The sequence below is a fragment of the Protopterus annectens genome, chromosome 4.part1 (assembly GCF_019279795.1).
Source record: "Protopterus annectens isolate FY-2018-M chromosome 4.part1, PAN1.0, whole genome shotgun sequence".
NCBI lineage: Eukaryota > Metazoa > Chordata > Ceratodontiformes > Protopteridae > Protopterus > Protopterus annectens.
This window is the reverse complement of record NC_056734.1, coordinates 584,857,090-584,879,589: the sequence shown is the minus strand read 5'-3', so window position 1 is coordinate 584,879,589 and position 22,500 is coordinate 584,857,090.

Sequence of the window (22,500 nt, the reverse complement as noted above, 5' to 3'; positions counted from 1 at the left end):
ATGCGTGAATGGGCGTGCCTTTGTTGAAGGTTGGGCATCGAGCTGGCAACTTGGCACCATAAAATTCTACTGCCAATCATTAGCGGACTGGAGTTCTGCTCTGGCGACCCCCAACCTGGAAAAGCCGAAAGACAAACAATAACAACTTTCTCTTATACTGTATAAATGTTGGCTAATGCTTTCTTTAAGCTGACATTTTAACTTCTATAAAAGGTCTTACAGATATGCTGTAGAATATACATTACCCCTATGTCACAATTAATAAAACTAGCATTATGAAATATTTTCTTCAGCAATGGATGGTGTTCTGTCTCAAGTATGCTTAAAGGAATTTCATGTTAAGAAATGCATTACTGCATTATGTCTCCCTCTTCTGGCATGAAAGGACATGGCATTTATTTATGTGCTTTGCTACTTCAGGAATAACAGTAAATTTCTCCCATTCATTTTTCAATTATTTCCAATGCCATATTTGTGACAGCACTTACTATGGCCCAAACCTCTCTGTCTGATCAGATTCCATTCTAGAAGGCAGAGATCTCTAGAATTACTCACAATTTTGAATACAGGGTCTACATCGTCTGTTGCAGATGACAGAGGTTGAAAATATTTGCTTCAGTATTATTCTGTTTTTACCTATTATTTTATTTGGGAAATATCTGAGAACTTAAAGTAATTTTACAAAGTTACTATGCTGAATGATGTGTAAAAGCAATTGGGATATTCATGAAAGTACAATGCTTAAAATATTTACAAAGAAGTGCATTAATAATTGTGAAGCAACACTAAATAATTCCTTGTCGCATTAATATTTTATACCACTTGACTTTGCAGTTAAGTAACCATGTATGCCTCTTTTACTGCTGCACAGTTTTTAATTCTTAACCATCTATGTTCTGACTAGCCAGCACAAATGCATTTAATATGGGTCACTCTAGGGCTACGTACAATAGTTTTTATGAAGGCACTGAATAATTTATTTGCACTTTATTAACATTCTTAATTTGAAGCTATACTGCACTTAATAATTTAGGGAATTGAGTTTATTATTTACAAGTCAAAGAAAGTTTAAAACACTGCTAAAACTGTCAAATGTTAATTTCTTTATTGGAAAGTTATATATACTTATTCATTATTAAAATGTTCATTCTTCTTGGCTTTTATGGACTATTACTTATACATGTTCCTCATGGTGCTCATTTCTTCTGAGATTAATACTAGTGGACACTGTAATAATAATAATAATAATAATAATAATAATAATAATAATAATAATGGATGCTTTGGCCTGTTCCTGTTGTGCTGTGTTATTTGGCTAACCGCTACATAGTGGTATGATATAATTTATTATTTATTACAGTGCTGCTTAACAATTTATTTGAGTGCTGGCTCATTATTCTCACTATTGATATAGCTGAAATAATTAACCTGTTCTAACTTCTTTATTTTAAGAAGGAATTATGCTCCTAAAACTTTCTGCTCCTGTAGCTTTGGTGCTGACATGCTTTTGCCAGCAGCACATTGTTTTACCAACATGTGGTGTTCTCATGCACATAGCATTCAGTAGTAGGTATGAAGTGGAGAAATCCTCTTTAAGGGTATGGAGAACACAGATCTTTTCAACTCATGCAGTAAAGGTGTATGGCATACCCCTATCTGAAACAGTCCATGACAGTCCGTAACACACAAGCAAGTTTACTGAGTATTGTGAGTTTGCCTGCATGTCCTCCCTGTGTTCATATAGAATTTTTAATCAATTTTCCTCACACTTCAAAAAGACATATGATTAGTGTTGCCACATCTTGCAATGCTGAAAACTGGACCAAAGCCATGCTCCCCTCTACTATTTTATTTATTTATTATTTTATTTTCTTTTATTTGCAGTTGGTTTACCAGGATAGTCCATTGGGCCAAGATGAACCCGTTTTCAATGGAGTCCCGGGGATAAAAGCTCCAAAAACAAGCAAGGTTACAATAGGTTTTAGATTACAATTTTTACAAATATTACAGACTAGTGAAAAACATTACAGATGATACAGACTAGTAAAAAAGGAACATTACAGTATAAATACTGAGAAACAATTACATCTTAGGAAGCTTGCACTTAAGAGGTAAATTCTAATACATTCTTTGTAAATAGCTTAGTAAGTACAAGGGAAGGATGTATGAGTTAGGAGAGAAAGTAAAATGGAAATTGCCAGTGTAAAGAGAGGGAGGGGAAAGAAAGATGGAAATTGCCAGTGTAAATTATGTGGGATGGGAGCAGGAGCATTCCTAATGGGATACTAGATGTGAGTGAAGAGATTTTTTGAATATAAAGCGGTTAGAGGTTATCCACAACTCCACCCAGGTCCAACCCATCTCCATCCATATCCACCCCCATTTTATGACATAAATGCCAATGTCATTAGGGCTGAACATCTCTTTTAGTCCCTTTTCACTTACCTAATCTTTTTTCTTTTTTTGTAGAGTATCTTGGACTCTACCTCATCGCATTAACAATGCTTTTTGTGAAAAAAGGCAGAGGTAGCTTTTTAACAAAGTCCGGCACTCTGTCCATGCTTCTAAACAGAATACTGATGTTTCTACAGTTCTCTCTGGACTATCAGAGGATCACTCTGATTTCTGCATAGTCAGGAAAAATACTGGATGGGTAGTAAGCCTACATGTAATATACTAATCAGTGACTTTAAATTCTTCCAGTTCTGCATGATGTGTGTGTGTGTGTGTGTGTGTGTGTGTGTGTGTGTGTGTTTGTGTGTGGTATATATTAAAGGCCTAGCAATCTACTTCATTCCCTACTTGTCTGGTAACATTGTAGATGTTGGCAGCTGTTCACAGGATGTCTGTGAGAGCCACATGTGACTTGTGAAACAGTTTTTATAAATGTACTGTTAAGCCTGGAAACAAACCACTAATAGGAAATTTCTGGAAACATATGATTTATAAACACTACTCCACAAGAAACTGTTGCCCTCATAAGTCCACATTATTTTAAGGAATAGCTTGTTTAAGATAACACAGGTATATTTTGATGATATGGGTAATACTTATTAAGAGAAGCATTTTAATGATGTTAGTCTTTTTGCCATTAGTGAATTTTACTTCACCCATTTCTGAGAGTGATGCTATGACCTTATCAAAAGACAAAATTATACTCAGAAAATGAAATAAAAATAACTGTTGCAGTTAAGTTCATACAAAAGAAATGAAGTATAATACGCCTGTAATGCATGGAGCACCATAGCTCTCAACTGTCCTTGGTTTTGTAGAATGTCTCTGATTTTGCCCTGTTCCTTATAAAATGTTTGATTTTCTACTAAATCTCTAAGGATTACAATCAGTGAACAATGACTGATATTTAAAATTCACACTTTCTTTGAGCTCGGCACTTACTTAGAACTCATTGTAAGCACTAGATATTCCTTAAACTGCTACAGCACTCAACTTTCCTTTCTAAGTAAAGAGGAAAACAGTTCTAGTACTTAAATAAACAAACTCCTATCCAGGCTTGTCTAAGGGTCAGCTCCCAGTGTTTTCTCCTGTCCACCTGGTGAATCTGGGCACCTTAGGTCAATGTAGCAATTGCCTCATGTACACTGACAGCCCTCTCCTACTACCACCCAACACCACAACCTGTGAGAGATGCACTTATATAGCCAAGCTGGAAGTCAAGCTCTCTCCAGCCAAGACTGGACTAGTCAGTCAAGAGGAGATGGTAAACACCCGTACCACACCACACAACACATAGTCCTTCAAAGCCTACAACACCAAAACCCACACATAGTAACACAAAACTCACACCTACATTCACAGAGGTTCTTAATAAAAATCTGCCCAAGCAACTGAGACCTCCAAAGCTGAAAAGCAAACAACCACCCCCCAACACAACCCAAGTGACACATAGCTCACAAAACCAGTGTACCACTCAACCTAAGGCAAAACAACATACCCATCACACTAGTCTTAGGTGACTCTATAGTCAGGCACACTGATGTCCCACTCACCAGGCTAAACAAGGAAAAATTACAGTCAGCTTCCTATTGGGTGCCAAGATCCGCCATATAATGCACACACTCAGGTCACTCCACAACAAGTACAAATAAGATTCTGTCATTGTCCATGTTGGAGTGAATGACCTGAGACGTGCCTCCCTGGACAACATGAAAAGAGACATGGAGGAACTCTCGGATCTTGTAGCCCAGGCAAGTATGACCCTAGCCTTGAGTAGCATCCTTCCATCACCCAGAATGATACCACATACAAGGACAAAATGATTAACTTCAACAATTGGCTAAGCTTCTGGTGTCATTCAAAGGGGTTCCAGTATATGTCTGCCTGGGATGATATAATTGGCACCCCACAATGCTTTGCCAGGGATGGCCTGCACCTGTCACCCCTGGGATTTTGGATACTGGCAAAGGCTCTTGCCACCCCTATAGTGCCTTTTTAGGCAGGGTTCAAATGAAAAAAATTACCACTGTGACAGGTACAAGCAAGCAAAAACTGAGGGTAATGCTACTCAATGCTAGAAGTCTAAACCTCAAAATGCAGTCACTCAAGGCACTCCTCAAAATGGAGAACATTGACATCTGTGCAGTGACAGAGACCTGGTTCAAGGCTCCAGAGAGCACCCCTGCAATACCAGGCTACAATTCATACCTCATCTTTTGGCCACCCAACCTGGACCAAAACACTAAAGGCAGAGGTGTGTCCATATTCACCAAGGATATCCACACCTCCAGGCTAGTTGCCCAACATAATGCATTGGAGATTCTCCAGGTGCAACTAACACTAGGCAAGACTGCAATCCAAATTGTAGCTTGCTACAGATCCACCACCATACCCCATGATTCCCACTCCACTTTTCTTAACATACTGGAAAGTATTAAGGTTCAACCAAATACCATAATACTGGGCAACTTCAACTACCCCACCATTAACTGGGAAAACTTCTCATGTACCAACACATTTGCCCAACAATTTTTGGAATTCATAAATTCCAACACCTTACATTAACTTATCTATACCCCCACCAGGGGCACCAATATCCTGGACCTGGTCAATACCAACATGTGCAACCAATGCTCCACACCAGAGGTCAGCTCCTCGTTGGTCAGATCTGACCATAAGCTAATCACCCTAGATGTCCTCATCCTGCCCCCACCCCCCCCATTAAGGTAACCACCGTAAAAAACTTCTCCAAAGCCAACTTCATGCTTCTCAAGACAGAAGTGGCAAACTTCACGATACCCATGCAGACGGAAAGTAGAAGTACGACTGCTGAATCTTACACCAATGCACTGTATGAAAACATACACGAGTGCATGGACCATGCCATCCCAAATAGAACCAAGACGCTGTCCTCCAAAAAAAGGAAGCCAATGTGGTGGTCCCCTGCCATAAACAAACTCTACAACAAAAGGAAGAAACTGTTGCAAAAAAGAATAAAATCCCAAGATTGGAAAAACTCCTTTGTCAGCCTCAGTAAGAAGCTGAAATCCCTTATAAGACCATCCAAGGCTAGTTACGAAAACAAAATCACCACAGATTCTAAAGGCAACCACAAGGCATTCTATAGTTATGTCAAGAATTTCAATGGCAACACTCAGATCTGAGTTACAGCACAACGGCACTAAATATACAGAACCAACTGATATTGCCAACATCCTGGCTGATAGGTTCATTGCAAACCTCACCCCCTAAAGGGCCCATCTCAATACCGGAAGAATACCAAGTCCTGGTAATCACGGCCGCACAAGTAAAAAATGCACCCTCCAAAGCCAAGAATACAGCATCCATGGGACCAGAGAACATCCCAGGCTGTGTTCTGCATGAACTACAAATGAACTGGCACCCTACCTAAGTACCATGTTCAATCATAGCCTCACTTCCAGCTTTGTGCCTACTGAATGGCGCAGAGCTATGGTTATCCCACTCCACAAGGGTCGATCCACCACAGACCCTGGGAACTACCACCCCATTAACCTGATGAGCCTGATCTGCAAAGCCGTGGAACATATCATCATGGAACTTATAAACAAAGACATAAGTAACCTTCAAACATTGTACCCCACTCAGTTTGGATTTGTGAAAGGCAGATTATGTCTCGTAAACCTGATTGACTTCTTTGAAGCTGTCACCAGAGCCGTGGATGAGGGCAAAGTCATTCACAGAGCCAATATAGACCTTGCCAAAGCCTTCCACACCATCCCCCACTCTGGTATCATAGATAAACTCACTAAACTTGGAATAAATCCTTATGTCATGCAATGGGTTGCCAACTAGCTCACTGACAGAACCCACACCGTGAAAGTAGCCGACTCCAAATCTGAATCCAGACCAGTTACAAGTGGAGTACCACAGGGTTCAGTCCTGGTTCCACTCCTGTTCAGCATCTACTTCTCTGAAGTTCAGGCCAACACAGAGGGTCTATGGCTAACAAAGTTCACAGACGACTGCAAACTGGGAGCCATTATTGAATTTCCAAATGATGTGGACATTCTACAAAAGGGCCTCACTGAGACAGATGCATAGTATCATAGTCATGGCCTCAAGCTCAATGACAAAAAATGTATAGTCATCCCCTTTGGGAAAAACCCTGTGCCCATGAACTACTACATAGATGGGAGTCCACTTAACAAAAAAAGTGTGATAAGAGACCTAGGGACACAGGTGACAGTAGTCTCTCCTTCTATAACCACATCACCACAGTAGTCAGGAAATCCTTCTATGTGGCAGACCTCATCACAAAAGGTTTCTCAACCAGAAAAAAGGAGGTCATTGTTCCTCTCTACTCATCCCTCATTATGCCTATTATAGAGTACAACACCCTGCTTGGCATGCACCTCACAAGACATTTACAACAACTGGAAAGGCCACAGAAATACCTCACAAAGAGCATCACCGGCCTCAAACAGATGCCCTGTGCGGACCGTCTGAAAAAACTCCAGCTCTACTCTGTTGCATATCACCTACTCAGAGGCAATCTCTGCTAACATACAAAGTCATGTCAAACCCAGAACTATTGGACATGCTACACTTACAGAAATCCCAATCCCTCTGAGCCACATGCTCCAGAGACATAACCCCATACTTTGGAACAGACTGCCCATTTATGTCAAGCAGAGCACCTCATTAGCCCTCTTTAAAAAAAATCTTGACAATTAGATGGGAGATAGGAAATTCACCCCAGGATTACTTCTGTGGCTCTGCTCGACAGGGGCACAGGAAAATAAGTTTTGGGTGGTGAAAGCCAGGGAATCTTTATGGCTAGGCTTGTACAGGCCCTAGGGATGATAGCCTAGTACCTACCTATGAACCTATGAACCTATGAACTTCTTATTCTTCAGAAAATGCATGTTGATGCAAAACTTGCTCTTCTATTAATTTCTTGAGTGAATTAGAGCAATACTTAACAGTTGTTCCTGATTTGGGCCCTTTGTCCCCCATTATATTTTCCCTAATTCTTGAAGAAGGAGGTTGAGAGCTGTGTGAAGCATTGATTATGCTCTGCAGTTGATAGATAAATAATGTTGTTTTTGCAATGTCTGTGCATAAAATCTAATTATTAAAGCTTTTTATAGCAGTATTTTTATGTATGAAGTTTATTGTTGTAACTATGTAATCCTAATGCCTGTATCAGAGATGAGAGTCACCACAGAACTGCAGATAAAACCATATAACACCTTTAAAAGCTATAAAACACCTCACACTGTCATATAAAAGCAATCATATGTGATATACACTTTTAGTTATCTGACAGCTTGAAAAGTTTCTAGTCATATTGCCTTGCCAGACAGTTAATTTAAACTGATAATAAATGTAGGTAGCTTAAAAATCTGATGTATTACACAGAATTACCATGGGTCTCAGACTGTAACCTCTTGTTATGTGTTACTGACATTGATTCTGAGCTTCACTCAAGTTGAATTCCTTGAATCAACTTGGTTGTGATTAGATACCCAATAAGTTAAACCACTGCACAAATCCACACTCCAGTGTAGGGAAAGCGAGGAAGAACGGCACCACAGTTCACTTCAATCAGCTCAAAAGCAGTGTAAAATCAATGCAGAATCCAGGGTAGTAAAAAACTTTGTTTATTGTGAAAACAATAAAACCTTAGAGCTTACATCCGAAAAATCAAGGGACTTCATCAGAGTAGTGATTCAAACAAAGTTGCCATATTTAAATGCAAAAGCCCAGGGAAAAATACAAGGTAACCAACTGTTAAGTTAGCTTAAAGGCACAGTAACAATAAAAGCAAGTTACACGTTCAAACTTAAAAAAAAATATTGAAACTTAAAAGTCTTGGAATAAAATTCTACCCACATAACTTTAGTTGCATGATTTTAACATAGTTGCCTTAAATGAATTCACAAAACAATTGTAATAATTTTCCTGGGACATATTCCCCATCACAAAGAAAAAAGAAGAAAAGTGTGTGTGGGGGAGGGAGAAAGCTCATACCATATAGAGCAAAACAAAAAGATGTCACTAATGAAGACTTTGAGTTTAAGGAAGCAAGCAAGTGAAATACCTTTATTTAAACCATAGGGTCGGTGGCATTTGTTCTAATCTGCCAGTCGGACTCCTTACATTCTAACTTAATTTTCTACGGTGCCCCCATGGTCTACATCAAGAACATGTATCACAAAGAAATTGAAGCCATGGTGATTGTGCATTTGAATATGCTTCCACAAACTGTTCCTACTGTCTTGTTTTTTAATGTCCCTTAAATGTTCATAAATTATATCTTTTAAAGCTCTTTCAGTTTTTCCAATATAGAAACAGGGACACTGGGAACAAAGTGCTATGTAAACCTCCTTTTCAGTTTTACAATTGCATTTTTAAGGCATACAACTGTCCCAAATCATTGCACATTTACTTTCTCCCCTTCCTTAATATAGAAACAATAAGAACAACCACCACATTTGGACGTTAGGTGGCTATGCTTGTTTCCATTAGTTTGTAAGCATTCCATTTCTAAGCAATTGTTCATGTTCCGGTCCCTTCTGAAAGTGACTAATGATTTAGCCCCTAATTTCTTCATGTTCAAGCCACCAATTGCAGGATTTTCCCGTATTTCCCCAAAAGATGCTGAAAATCCCTGGCTTCATTGTTATATGTAAGGATGCACCAGTGGTTAAATTTCATCTTCTCCACAGATTTAATATTCACCTTTACACAACCCACACCTAATAAGGGTACATAAAAATGGTCTAGAGTTTTTTTTTTTAACCTTCTGAAATATCCCATCCAAAAATTGGGGTGGGTACCCATGATTTGTTAGTATGTCCATTAAAATTTTCCCTTCCTTTAAAAAGGTGTCAGTCTTACAAATTATCCTTCCTAAACTAACTATCTAACTTTGACAAGTGCATTTTTCTGGTGCAAAGGATACCAACTGTCAAAATGAGGCAAGGAGTTTGAATATATGGGTTTTCTGTATAATGGAGAGGAAAACCAATGGTTGGGGTGGTCAATTCTAAGTTCCACATCTAAGTAGTTTATCACTTCAAATAAATTAATTTTAGTAAAACTCAAAAAAATGAGTAGTGTTGTTGATAAAGGTGAAGAATTTGTTTAGTTTAACCTCACTGTCTTTCCAAAAAAGGACTATGTGATCAAGAAAACTCCCCATACAGGCTTCAGCACATGCAAAATGATGACTTGAACAGTTATATTTTCTGTAAGCTAGAACTATTTTTGTAAAAATGGGGGCACATGCGGTCCCCATTTTTACAGCATTGGCCTGCTTATATATAGTCCCTTCAAACCATATAAAGTTGTTTATTAAAACCATTTGCATAAGGCAGGTAACAGCCTTCACCAACCTATCTTTCATTTCTCTGTGCTGGCATAATTTGAGATTTCTTGAGTAAGATTCACAGTGATACTTATGATGAGAGATTAATTTTGGTCACCAGTGATATTAAAGACCTTTTTTCGGTCATACCCCATGACACATGCATTGAATGTTTTTACTTGTATTTATGGCAGCACACAGAACTAGAAGATAAATGGTTGAAGGCTGTTACCTCCCTTATGGAAATGGTTTTAAAAAGCAACTTTATATGGTTTGAAGGGACTATATATAAGTAGGCCAATGGTGTAGCAATAGGGGCTGCATGTGCCTCATTTTTGCAAACATAGTTCTAGCTTATTGGGAACATAACTATTTGTTCATTTCCCAATTTGGTGACTGCTGGAGCCTGTATGGGCATTTTCTTGATGACAATCCTTTTTTTGGAAAGACAGTAAGGCTTAAGTAAACAAATTCTTCACCGTTATCAACAACACTACTCACTTTTTGAGTTTTACTATGACTAAATCATTTGAAGTCATAAGCTACTTAGATGTGGAACTTGGAATTTACCACCCAACTGCTTGTTTTCCTCTACATTATACAGAAAACCCACATATTCAAAATCCTTGTTCCATTTTGACAGTTGGCATCCTTTGCACCAGAAGAAAGCACTGGTCAAAGGCCAACTGGTTCATTTATCAAAGATGATTTCCGAGTCTGACAATTTTTTGAAGGAAGGAAAACTTTTAATGAACATGTTAACAAATCATGAGTAATGGCTATTTCTGTGGGTGTATTAAACAGAGGATAGTCCCTAAGCTCAGCTTCACACTATAATATTTTGGCCCTCCTTGATTGCCATGGGTGTGTACTAATGGAAATATTCATATGGCACAACCAAACTATGATGGACAGTTTAGAGACTAAAATCATACAGCTGGACACTACTATTTCAAATGATATATTGTTTGAAAATGATGTGGGTGGTTACAATAACATATTTATTAAGGTACTTAGCGATGTGAAACATAAAAAAGAAAACAAATTGTTGTGTGACAAAGGTGATTATGAAAGATAAAAGGATTGCCCACCCCTCCTTACTCCAACAGTGGCATATATGACTAAGAAGCATATTACAAGGAAAATTCCCACATGGATGTTGACACACCTGAAATCCCTTTAGGCTCTCCACCACTCGGAAGCACATAGAGTTTAATCAACCAGAGGAAAGGAACAGAATGGAGGGAAACCCTCAACAGCATTTGAAAAAAAAAAAGAACTCTGAGGTTCATTACCACAACAGAAGAGGAGGGGTGGAGGGAGGGAGAACTGGAATTCCAAGAATTACCAGTTACAGTGTTTAACTACAAGGGGGACTTTAAAGTTTAAAATGTTAGTTCTGTCCCCATTACTGTCAAGCATGCTTCTTTGTTTGAAATGGAGATGAGATTTGTACCATCTACAAGAAGGAATTTAGTACAAACCTTTATTGATCTAAAGCTATTTACTAAGAAATTAAATCTAGAAATTTTGTTAGGAGACCTTGACACTGGTGTAAGAGACATGTATAAGTTCAAATGACCCAGCTTGTACAACCCTCCAATGCACCTGACAATTAAGCTTTATGAAAAACTCTGTGGACATGACATTAGAAAATGGTTAAACAACAGGGAACTTAGATACAAAACAAATATTAGTGAGGATGAAAGGAGACTATTGACAGACATTTGTTACAACAAATAAGTGAAATGTATGAAACTTTTTAAGGAAGGGAGGCTGGTAATAATGGATACCATAGATTATAACTCAAGGATGGAGGGTTTGTTATTTTCTGACAATCATGAGGGTGGTATCCAGAAATCAAATAAATATAGCCTGCTCAAAAGTAGATAAGGTGATCTATGACCTACTCATGCAGGGGCAAATCACTGAAATAAAGTAAAAGTTTGACTATTGAGTTCCCATGTATTCCAACTATTTTTGGAATTCCAAAAATTTGCAAATATATTCGTGACCCACCCTTATCGCCAATAGTTGATACCAAAGGTTGAAAAACCTATGGAATGGCTAGATATATAGATTTTAACCTAAAAGGCACACTTAAGAATGTCTATCATATTTACAAGGACACATGGGCCTTTTTAAGTAAAAACCTACAAGCATTTATATACTGATCAACTTGTATTGGCAACAATCAATATAAGAGATCTATTTTCAGTTAAACCCTGTGAATGTGGCATTAATTGATTTGCTCAGTATTTGAGTTAACAAAGTTAACTGACAATACAATGATCGAGGTCTTAAGCTTCCTAATGGAGATGGTGCTAGACATCAAGTTTATTTGGTTCAAAGGGACACTTTTTAAGCAAAAAAAATGGTATGGCAATGGGGGCAGCATGTGCCACCATATTTGCCAATATTGTCTTAGCATACTGGGAAGAGCAATACATTTTTAAATCAGGGTAAAAGAATGTCTGGATATTTTATGGGCAATTCTTGGATGACATAATTATCTTTTGGAGGGATTCCGAGACAAGACTTAGGGATTTTTTTATTTACATAAATACTAATACTGAATTCCTGAAATTTACTTTGAATTCATCTACTGACACTATTTGTTATTTGGGTGTTGATCTGAAAGTGGATGACTTTAACAAAGGTTTTACCTCTTATTTACATAGAAAACCTACTAATTCCAACTCCCTACTACATTTTATTAGTAACCACCCCTTACATCAAACAAAAGTCCATGTCAAGGGACAATTAGAAACAATAGCAAGAATTGTGTCTGTTCTTGATTTCTTCTACCAAGAATGTGAGCAATTGATTGTAATGTTGTTGTATAGCTATCCCTGTGGATTTTTGAAATACATTTTTAAGGAAATTAAAGAAAAAAGTCTGAAGGGTTACTATCAGCCTCTTTTGGGTCTCAGAGAAGGTTTGACAGCCACTGAAACTAATTTTAGCTAGGATTACAATAGATGTTGCATAATACCTTTCAAAAGTGATAAAGAGGCTATAAGAAACATTATTCAAAACAATTGGAATGTGATTGATAATTGTGGTATGGATATGAATAAGGTTGTGGCGGCACCCACGTTTATTCTTAGAAGAGACTGCAGTATTAAAAATTACTTAGAAAAAGCCTTTCAACTCCAGAAAACTATCAAGTTCCAGAACGGAATGGTAAAATGTTGGAGATGTCCCCACTATTCATATGTGCTCAAAGAAGGTAGTATTATTTTGAAAGGGTATGGCACAATAACATGCCCAAAGAAATGCAAGTCTGACACCAGAAGAATTATATATGTCACATTATGTAAGAAATGTAATTCCTTCTACACTGGTAAAACACAGAGATCTTAAAAAGATAGATTATATGAGCACATACAGGATATAAAAAGACATGACCTCCTAAAACACTTTCTAGAAACACATTCAAGCACACGCTGAGCATGAATTTGAATTTGTTTTTTTTTTTTTTTTTTCATAACAGATGTACTTGACTTTGATTTGAGGAGAGGACCATGGAAGACCAGATTGGAGTGTAGGGAATTTGCATGACAAATAAGAACAAATGCCAATGGTCCTTTTGGTTTAAATAACACCTTGCCCCTATCTTGTTGGTTGAAAATGAGGGTACTGTACAATTAACAAAATCTATATATAAATATTTTATAAATATAAATTGCCAAATATATGTATTTATTGGACATGTTGGTACTAAGCATTTTAAAGATGTTTATATAGACTTTTACAGCCTTTTTACTTCAATATGGTTGCTTAAATTGGAGAGATATTAAGTTGCTAGGGAACTATAATTACATGAATTAATGGGGATGGGTACTTCATTGGTTTTGCTATATAGTTTGGACACCCTTTTAATTGTTACTCTGAGGAAGTCCTGTTTTACACTCAGGGATAAATCATTTCATTTTTGTAGTGCCTGAATAAAAATTTGTGGATTTTACTTATCTGCAGTGTGGTTTGCTGTTACTTTCTTTGGTACCACGTTGGAACTGTTTAAGGGATGGTTATATATTATTTACACTACTTGGTTTAAGGTATCTTTGTTTTCTTTATAGACCCCGGAACATTTTTTTCACAAAAGGCAGTATCATGTAATTGTCTGATAAGAAATTTATCAAAGTATGTGTTTGTGTGTTTTTTGTCAGGTCTCCTATTTCCTGCCATATCTGAAACACAAGTGGGATGTGGACAGGCAGAGGTCCAAATTATCCTTACACACATTTTTGTATGCACATGCATGAGGGAGTGCTCTGCAGTAGACTGATACATGAGTTCCATTCAGTAAACAGACACTCCCCCCAACTCACTTTTGCCTTTCTTCCATTGTCTAGATATATTGTTTCTCTATGACCCTGAATTGGATAACTAGGTGAGACAATGAGTCAATAATTGAAGAATACTGGCCACTTGTAAATCTGAGTAGATAAAGGAAACCATTTGGCATTATTCAGACACCCACAGCTGGTTTTCTGTTTTATTGAAGGATTGTTCTCTGTGAAGGCCTAGACTTCTAGAATGATGAGGTGAAATAAGAACAAGCACATAACAAATTGAAGATATGTGTTTGCTATATATATCTGTATGCAAATGTCTGAAGATTGTGTGTATAAATGTTGTATCTGTGCAACAGATGTTGGAAAAAATAGACTTGTAGTATTTGTAATTATTAAATTATTTTGGCAAGTGCCCCAGAGAAAATTCTGTCCTGTCTTTGAATTTTCTATCTTGCTTACTGGTTCTCTGAAGAATAAATGCTTGCTTGTGTCTGTATATTTGCAGTCTGTATTAGGTATGATACATTGCCACTACTGTCTGCTTTGAAGTGTGATATAAGGGTAGTGTCCTGGTTATGTGACACAGTTACAATCACACAATACACAGACTGTTGTGATGGAAATCAAATCAAAATCATCCTGATACATGTTTCATAAAGTATTAAGCTAGACTGTTAATAAACAGGGCATAAAAGTGGACCATGAATGGTTTCTTGAATCAGAGCTACATCAGGAGAATTTGGTGCCCATGGCATCACTCACGTTTGACATCCCCTCCTGTCTATAAGAAATTGCAAATGCAACTGTTTAATGAAGAGACTCTGTGGACATTCTGTAAACTCAGGAGCAGGTAAGAGGTATGTTGGTGTGTGCACATGTGCGCGCGCATGTGTGTGTGTGTGTGTGTGTGTGTGTGTGTGTGTGTGTGTGTGTGTGTGTGTGTGTGTGTGTGTGTGTACAGGCATGCGTGTAGCTGTGTATGTATATGTGTATGTGTGTGTGTGTGTCTGTCTGTCTATGTGTGTGTGTGTGTGTGTGTGTGTGTGTGTCTGTGTGTGTGTTTCTGTATGTGTCTCTGTGTCTCTGTGTTTGATTTTGTGTGTTGCACTTCACAATTCCATGTAGACAGCTGTAGTCTACTGGTCTGTAGGAGTGGGTAGTACATTTTAGGAAATATTTCGCCTTCCTTTACTTCTCTACTCATTCCTGTGTTCCACCTCACATTTGTGTGCTCTTATAGTTGTATTCTGGGTATGACTTCATACTCTGGCTATATCCCATTTCCTTTTGGAGATCTAAGAGCAGAAGTGCAATCTGTGTTCAATTCTTAGGATGACTGGAATATCTAAACTCCAGCTTTACCAGAAGCAGCTTTTGTTCTCATCCCAGTTTCCCAAAAAATAAATGGGACTCACCTTTGATGTTGCATCCATTTACATATTTAAGATAACACTTTCTTGTGCATAAATTAGAATTAATCATTTATCAAAATATCACACTTTATCCTGTATAATCTCAGAATTTATCAAACCAGTAACCACTTCACATTGAAAAGGATATTGTCTTATTTATTGACAGGCCTTGTGGGCTGCATAGCATGAGAGATGACCTGGCCTGTTCTTCCTGTTCTGCCAGCTGAGTGTCATATTCACCATTCTCCATCAGTAAACTGACCATTGGCAATGTGCATATTCATCAATAGTGTAGCTAGTGTGGGGTGAGAGGGGCAACTCCCCAGGACAAAAAAACTGTTGGAGGGAGGCATGATTAGCCAATCTGTATCTCTCTTCAAAGCAATAGCATCTTTTAAAAGCCAGTATTGCATTTGCAGTCATACCTGAGCACTTTAGAGCCCTGTGAATTATCTAAACTGTAGCTGCAGTTTAAAAGTAAAAAAAGGGTATGAACTGTTTACTAAACTTATAGCAAGCAATTTGCTACAGTTTAAAGTTTTTAATAAAATGTGCAGAAGGAGGGTTGGTGGCAGGGTACAGAAATGTGACCTGAATGGCTGGAGAAAGTGGGAGGGGGCATACCAGTAGAAGGAACAGCTTTTTTTTGCTCTGTACTGAAGAGCTGGAGTGGGTATGTGGATCTGAATGTAATATGCCAATTGCTGGAATGTTGCAGATGGCTTATTACAGTAATGTGGTTTTTTTTTTATTTTTTTTTTTATTTTAAAGTTTTTTTTGGCTCTTCAGTGGAAGATCTGAGGGAACATTGTTCTAACTGTAATAAGTTAATTGATACAATGTAGCAATCGGCTTATTGAAGTAATTTTTTTATTATTGTAGCTCTTCAATGAAGAGCTGGGGATAGGGGGAATGGTTCTGACTGAAAGAATTCTTACAGTGAAGTATTTTTCTTTTTTCTTTTTCTTCAGTGGAGGAGCTGGTATGCATGGATCTAGTTGTAATAATTGCAGCAATCTGCTTATTACTGTGAAGTGTTTTTTTTCTTTCTTTTTCTTTTTTTTTGTTGCACTTCAACTGAAGAGTTGGGGGCATGGGTCTAATTGTAGTAGCGATTGACTAATTACAATGAAGTGGGGTTTTTTTTTTGCTTTTCGCTGAGGGGGTATGGTGCTGGTTGAGCCAGCTACACTTCTGGTAATCATTACCAACTTGTTGACATATTTGGTATCTTGTATTAACCTAGGAAAGGAATGGGGGGCATATAAGGGCTACCCCTATGAAATAATGTTAGTAGGAAAGGGAGATCTAAGGTGCCACCAGATGACAGCAACAACCTGGTAAATAAGTATTAAACAGGGCTCCATTCTTGATCCTGGTCCTAGTCACAGTACAGTGTTGGCAAAATAGTTTATGCCACAAACTACATTTGTTCTCATCCTCAGTTCCACCACAAAATGTGTGGGACTGACCTCTGATGTTGTCACCATTTATTTATTTATTTAATATAACACTTTGTCATGCATACATCAGAATCTATTATCACTGAAAATATTACCCTTTTTCCTTTACAATCTCAGAATTTATCAAATAAGTAGCCACTTCACTATGCATAGTATATAGCTAATTTATTTACCAGCTCTGTTGACTTTCTGGTGTAACAGACAATCCAACTGGTCCTGCATGTTCTTTCAGCTGAATAGCACACCAATCATTTTCACTTGGCAAACTAGCCACTGGCTACCTGCAGCTTCATTACCAGCTCACTGGCTTGCTGACATATTTTATAACTTGCACTGCTTCAGGAGAGGAATGAGTGGCTGAAAAAGGGAGCGGGTACAGCACAACAGACGACCTCATAAGCAGCCTGGTTCCCCCGCTTCCATAGTCATAAAATGCTTTCTTAAATGAACCAAACCAAAAACATGATGCATTCAAACATCAAAGTAACAGTCTATATATTTTCTAAGTTGTTTTTTAATAACCAGTATGAATGTCCATTGACTTATAGTTAAAAATTTCAAACCTTGCGAATTCAGTGAAAAACTGAGATTAAACAAATCCAACTCTAAGACAGAAAGATGTATACCATCTTCAGAAAACTAAATAGGATCTCTGCCAGCAAAGTCCCAAAGCTCAGTGACTGTAAAGCCCAAAGAAGTGCAGTGCAGGGCACACTAAGACTTAATAATGCCCTTGCCTTTTCTAAGGCTGAGTGGCTGATAGCCACATACCAAATTAATCTGGGAACAAGCACTGACAATGTATCCAGTAATCTGGGTATTAAATGCTGTATAATAGATGAATCTCTCAGCATGGTGGACAGTAATTTATGCTTTGGGATTTTGCCTAAATGCACTGTAACCAAACTCCGCTTGACCTACTTCAATATTCAAGTTCAATAGAGTTAGCAGCAACTAATCCCAGTTCATTCCCGGATATCCTCTTCAAACTGTTTCATAACAACATGGATGCAATCCCAGGTTCAAGTCTCCTTTCTAGATTTTTACTCTGTTGGCAGCTTGATAAATAAAGTGCTCCAAAATCAGGATATGCAATTGATTTGTTGGGAAAGAAATACACAAACAAAAAGGTAGCAGTACCTCCAAAAAATGACAAATGTATGTCCAATAAGCACTGGATGACCTTCTCACAGTTTTTATTCATTTCCACAGATGGACCTTGCAGAACTAACATAGGAAGTTTGTCCCATTATAAATGAATGAGAAGAATACGCCCATGAAGGCAAGCCTTAATCAGATAAGGTACTTCATAAGCATGTATCAAGATCATTAGGCTGTCGAGACACAGGTGTGACATTCAAACTGCTGTATCCAGCTGTCTTCAAAATATGTCACTGGAGGGACAAAATCATTTTTGATGACATGCATGCTAAGGAGGAAATACAAATGTATGTCCAACAAAAAGTGAGCTGTGAAACAGAAGGAGATTCTATTTATTGTTCCTCTGGTAATAAAGACCACAGAAAAACTGTGAAACCTTTTCCAGTATTTCAACGGAAGATCCTTAGGCATTAACTGAGAACAACTGTGAACAATAAATACCAAGCTTTATTAGTAGGGCTGTAAAAAGTATGCAGTGGTGTAGTAATTCAATGTGTGGTACAAAGTAAGATGGTTAGTGATCTATCCAGTATGACTTGATGTCTTCAACCTTATTTATCAATATTAGACTTACGAATCCAATTTATAACAGCATCATCAATCTCTAAATTCTGTTTCAATCTCAAAGACCATAGTAAAAGAATCACTCCTACACACATTCAAGAAAATAATGTAGCCCAAATCACATAACTCTGATAATTAGGTGATGTTGCATGCACTCCTTTTAAAATGGAATCTGCAAACGTCCTATGGGATGTCAATATTCTGAATGATTTTCTTCTACTCTGCCCCAGCCCTCCAATATTCTAGACAACAACCAAAGTTTAGTTGCATCTTGAGGATCAAAGACTTCTGCAATAAGATCGAATACATCACAAATAATTGTACACCGATAATAGCAGGGGGTTGACCTTTGGTCTAATGATATGCTAAGCAATGCTTGTGGGCAAAGCAGCTGCATCAGGAGTCAGTTGCCAGAATTAGATAACCTGCAGATTAGAGTGAGAGTCAGCCAGAATATTGTGACTGCCTGATTTGTGTTCTGAAGAAAAACTTAGGATAATACACAAACTGATTAACATCAGGAGTCTTAAAACTCACTGCACCCACACTGTCTTAGCTAATGATCAAAACTTAAACAACAGCTTTGCCTTCTGACCTAAGCATCACTTTCTTATTGCAAAGCTGGTCTTTACATACAAGCACTGCAAAAAGGATAAGCATTGTTTCTAAAAGTGGAAGGTCCTTTTTCTTATCCTTAGGCCAGTAGGAATAACAACAAGCTAATAACCACTGTCCCTTAAAATAAGCCTCCATGCCAAATCCATCTGCTGCAGGTATAAATAGTTGTACAGTCATTTGGCACCCATTCGTCCTATCAAAAGGATCTTGCATTAAAATATGCATTGAAAATCAACCACAATCAAAGATCTCATCTCGCCCACTTGTTAATCTTGACAATATGGTGCTACATGATGATGCAGGAGAATAACCAGTCATATGGTAAAAGCCCTTCATGTGGCCAGAGCACTGCATGTAAAATTCAGTGACACACACAATCCCATGACTTCCCCAACTGTAACTTTTTTTGGCTAATAAAAAGACTGAATAAAAGGCAAAATACTATCCAATGTATCCTGTGGTAATCCAAATGATGAGGAAAGGCATCTACTTCAAGCCTCAAAACTATAAGTGGCTAAGTAGGATATTCTATTTTATCATGTGTCGGGGTTACCCCAATCTGATCACACAATTCCTAAAATACAGAAGACCTCTCTCCTTTTTCCACAAGGATTACCTCAGTCTGATTCCACAACTCCTGAAATACAGAAAGACCTACCTTCTTTTTCCACAATCAGAAAATCATTCAAGTAATGGTTAGCATGCTGCAAAATCACCCTGCACTTCAAGCACCACTGCAGGACTGAACTAGTTTTCTCAAATGTGGCACAAACAACTGAACATCTGCTATGGTTTGCTAAATCGAAATAATAATTGCCCTCAACTGCATACTCAAAAAATGCCAGTCCTGAGGGCAAATATAGAGTAGATGAAATGCCGATTCTGTATTAGGCTTGGTTAACCAGGGGATCCTTAAACCGATGAATGAATGGAATGGCATAGTCTAATGAAGCATATTGTACCTCAGCATCTCTTCTGCTTAGACTATCATTCACAGTTGTCCCACATGGAAATGATGGAAAAAGAATTAATCAGAATTCCCTCTATTTCCTTTTTGGTATTAATCCCAATGAGGGCACCTTGAAAACCTCAAATGAGGGGGGCACCAGAAAGGGCTCACTATTCTACCTCTCTCAATCATCCTGTACAACAGATCCTTTAATGTCACTTCCTTCTCCCTCATTGACTTCTAGTTTTTGTTGTTTAGCATATTACTATATGTCCAGCAAGAAAAGAAAATCAGTCATGGCAATACACGTTAACTCCCTTTCTTATTCTGACACCTCACAATTAAAACCCTGCTGAAATGCCACTTAATAGGTCAACAGCGACCTCACATTTAAGATAGACTTTAAAAAGGGTCTTTGTTAAATAAATGAATGCTTAAAATGTCGAGTACAACATACTCAAACACTTTTAAGCAAACTTTTATTTAATCGACCACTCAGAAATGGAGTTCTGAAATATTTAGTTTAGCCAGCACTGACGTATGTGACGTAATAGTTAATGTAAGCTAGTGCTAATGTGGCCGTATGGTGCAGAATGGGAGAATTTCCCTTTTCTGCACTGAAGTGCGGTCTTGAAGTTGGTATATTTAAGTAGGGGGGATGCAGGGGGGTGTGCCCCCCTGCTTGCAACGTTACAGTATGTTTTCCCTTTTTTTTTGTTAATATATGTATGTACCTGCTGTTAGTTGGTTTCATGTACTGTAGCACTTGGGAGAGGTAGGTGGCCAAATGAAATATTTTGAGTTAGTGTTTTCCGACATTCTGAGCGGTTGGTTAAATAAACATTTGCTTAAAAGTGTTCGAGTATGCTGTACTCGACATTTTAAGCGTTCATTTATTTAATATAGACCCTTTAAAAACTTCCACCAGAATGTCTGCTTTAACAGGTGAATGATTTCAAACCAGTTTACTCAAATTAGAGAAAGGAGCTTGATCTTCTAGCTCCACAAAATGAAGCCTTAACAGGATCTGATGGATTGTCTGAGAGATTACTAGGCTTGTCCATAGCACTGGAATAATTATTTCATTGTCATATCTAAACTACCATTTAACTGCAGAATGGCTATCCCCACAGACAGAACAAAATGTGGGGAAACCTGCAAGAATGCCATTTGAGATGAGAGAAGAATCTTAACATGCCAGCTATGAACTTAGCCATGTATCAGGATTTCTTTCCTCCCACTTTAGTTGTTTGTCAATGGCTATAAGTTTTCTAAACTACAGGCCATTCCATAACCAAGCTATTGCCTCTTTTAAATAATGCGCTTCTATAATTATTAAAACAATAGCTTAACAATGGTAACACCTGCCCAGGTTTATTCCTAATAATGACCACCATGAAATGTATGAAACCTAAGGCCCAGTTATCCCATGACTTAATCTTAAGATTTTTGGACTTGCATCTAACTAACACTTCCAATGGATTAACCAGGTCTTTTACTCCTGTACATTGTAGTCAACTATGCATTGAATCCCATCCAAATAAATCAAATAAAAACTTTCTACATAATACTACACCATTTCTTTTTCTTTAACTGAATGGGGAAATAAGTACAATAATTGCTGAACCATGATGTCGGACAGTAAGATTATACATAAGGAATCCCAAATCACTCCCTGCCTTATCTAATTGACTGAGGTTACTGTTATCTATAATTTCATTACTTAGAGGCAACTGAGGAAAATAAGCTGCTTAATTGTTTCCCAGCCATCTTGCTAATGATTATCTCTGAATGAGACTCTAGTGAAGAGGGTACATCCCTTTCCACCATTAATTCAAACAGCCTAGACCCACCCTCCTCATTCAAGACATCAGTGAAAGTCTACAAGTATTCATCAGGTGCTGCAATTATCATTCACCACAAGTCTGAGGATTTCCTTGTCTCTGTACCAGGGGAGCTGTAATGAATGTCTCTTTTTCAGTGGATGTGACAGGATCCTTCTTCACCCTTCATTTAACTCTTTTTGGAGCAAGCCCTTCACTCACTCCATTTGGCTCAACAGCTTGTTGTCTACTTGTCTTTACATTGCTTTACCCAGGCTACAAGGATTGGTCAGCACCTTCAATTGGCAATTGCTCAGAAACAAAAATGCCTCATCAGTGACATGATACTACCTTTGTCTCAAATCCTGTAACAAGATTGGATACTAAAAAGTAATATT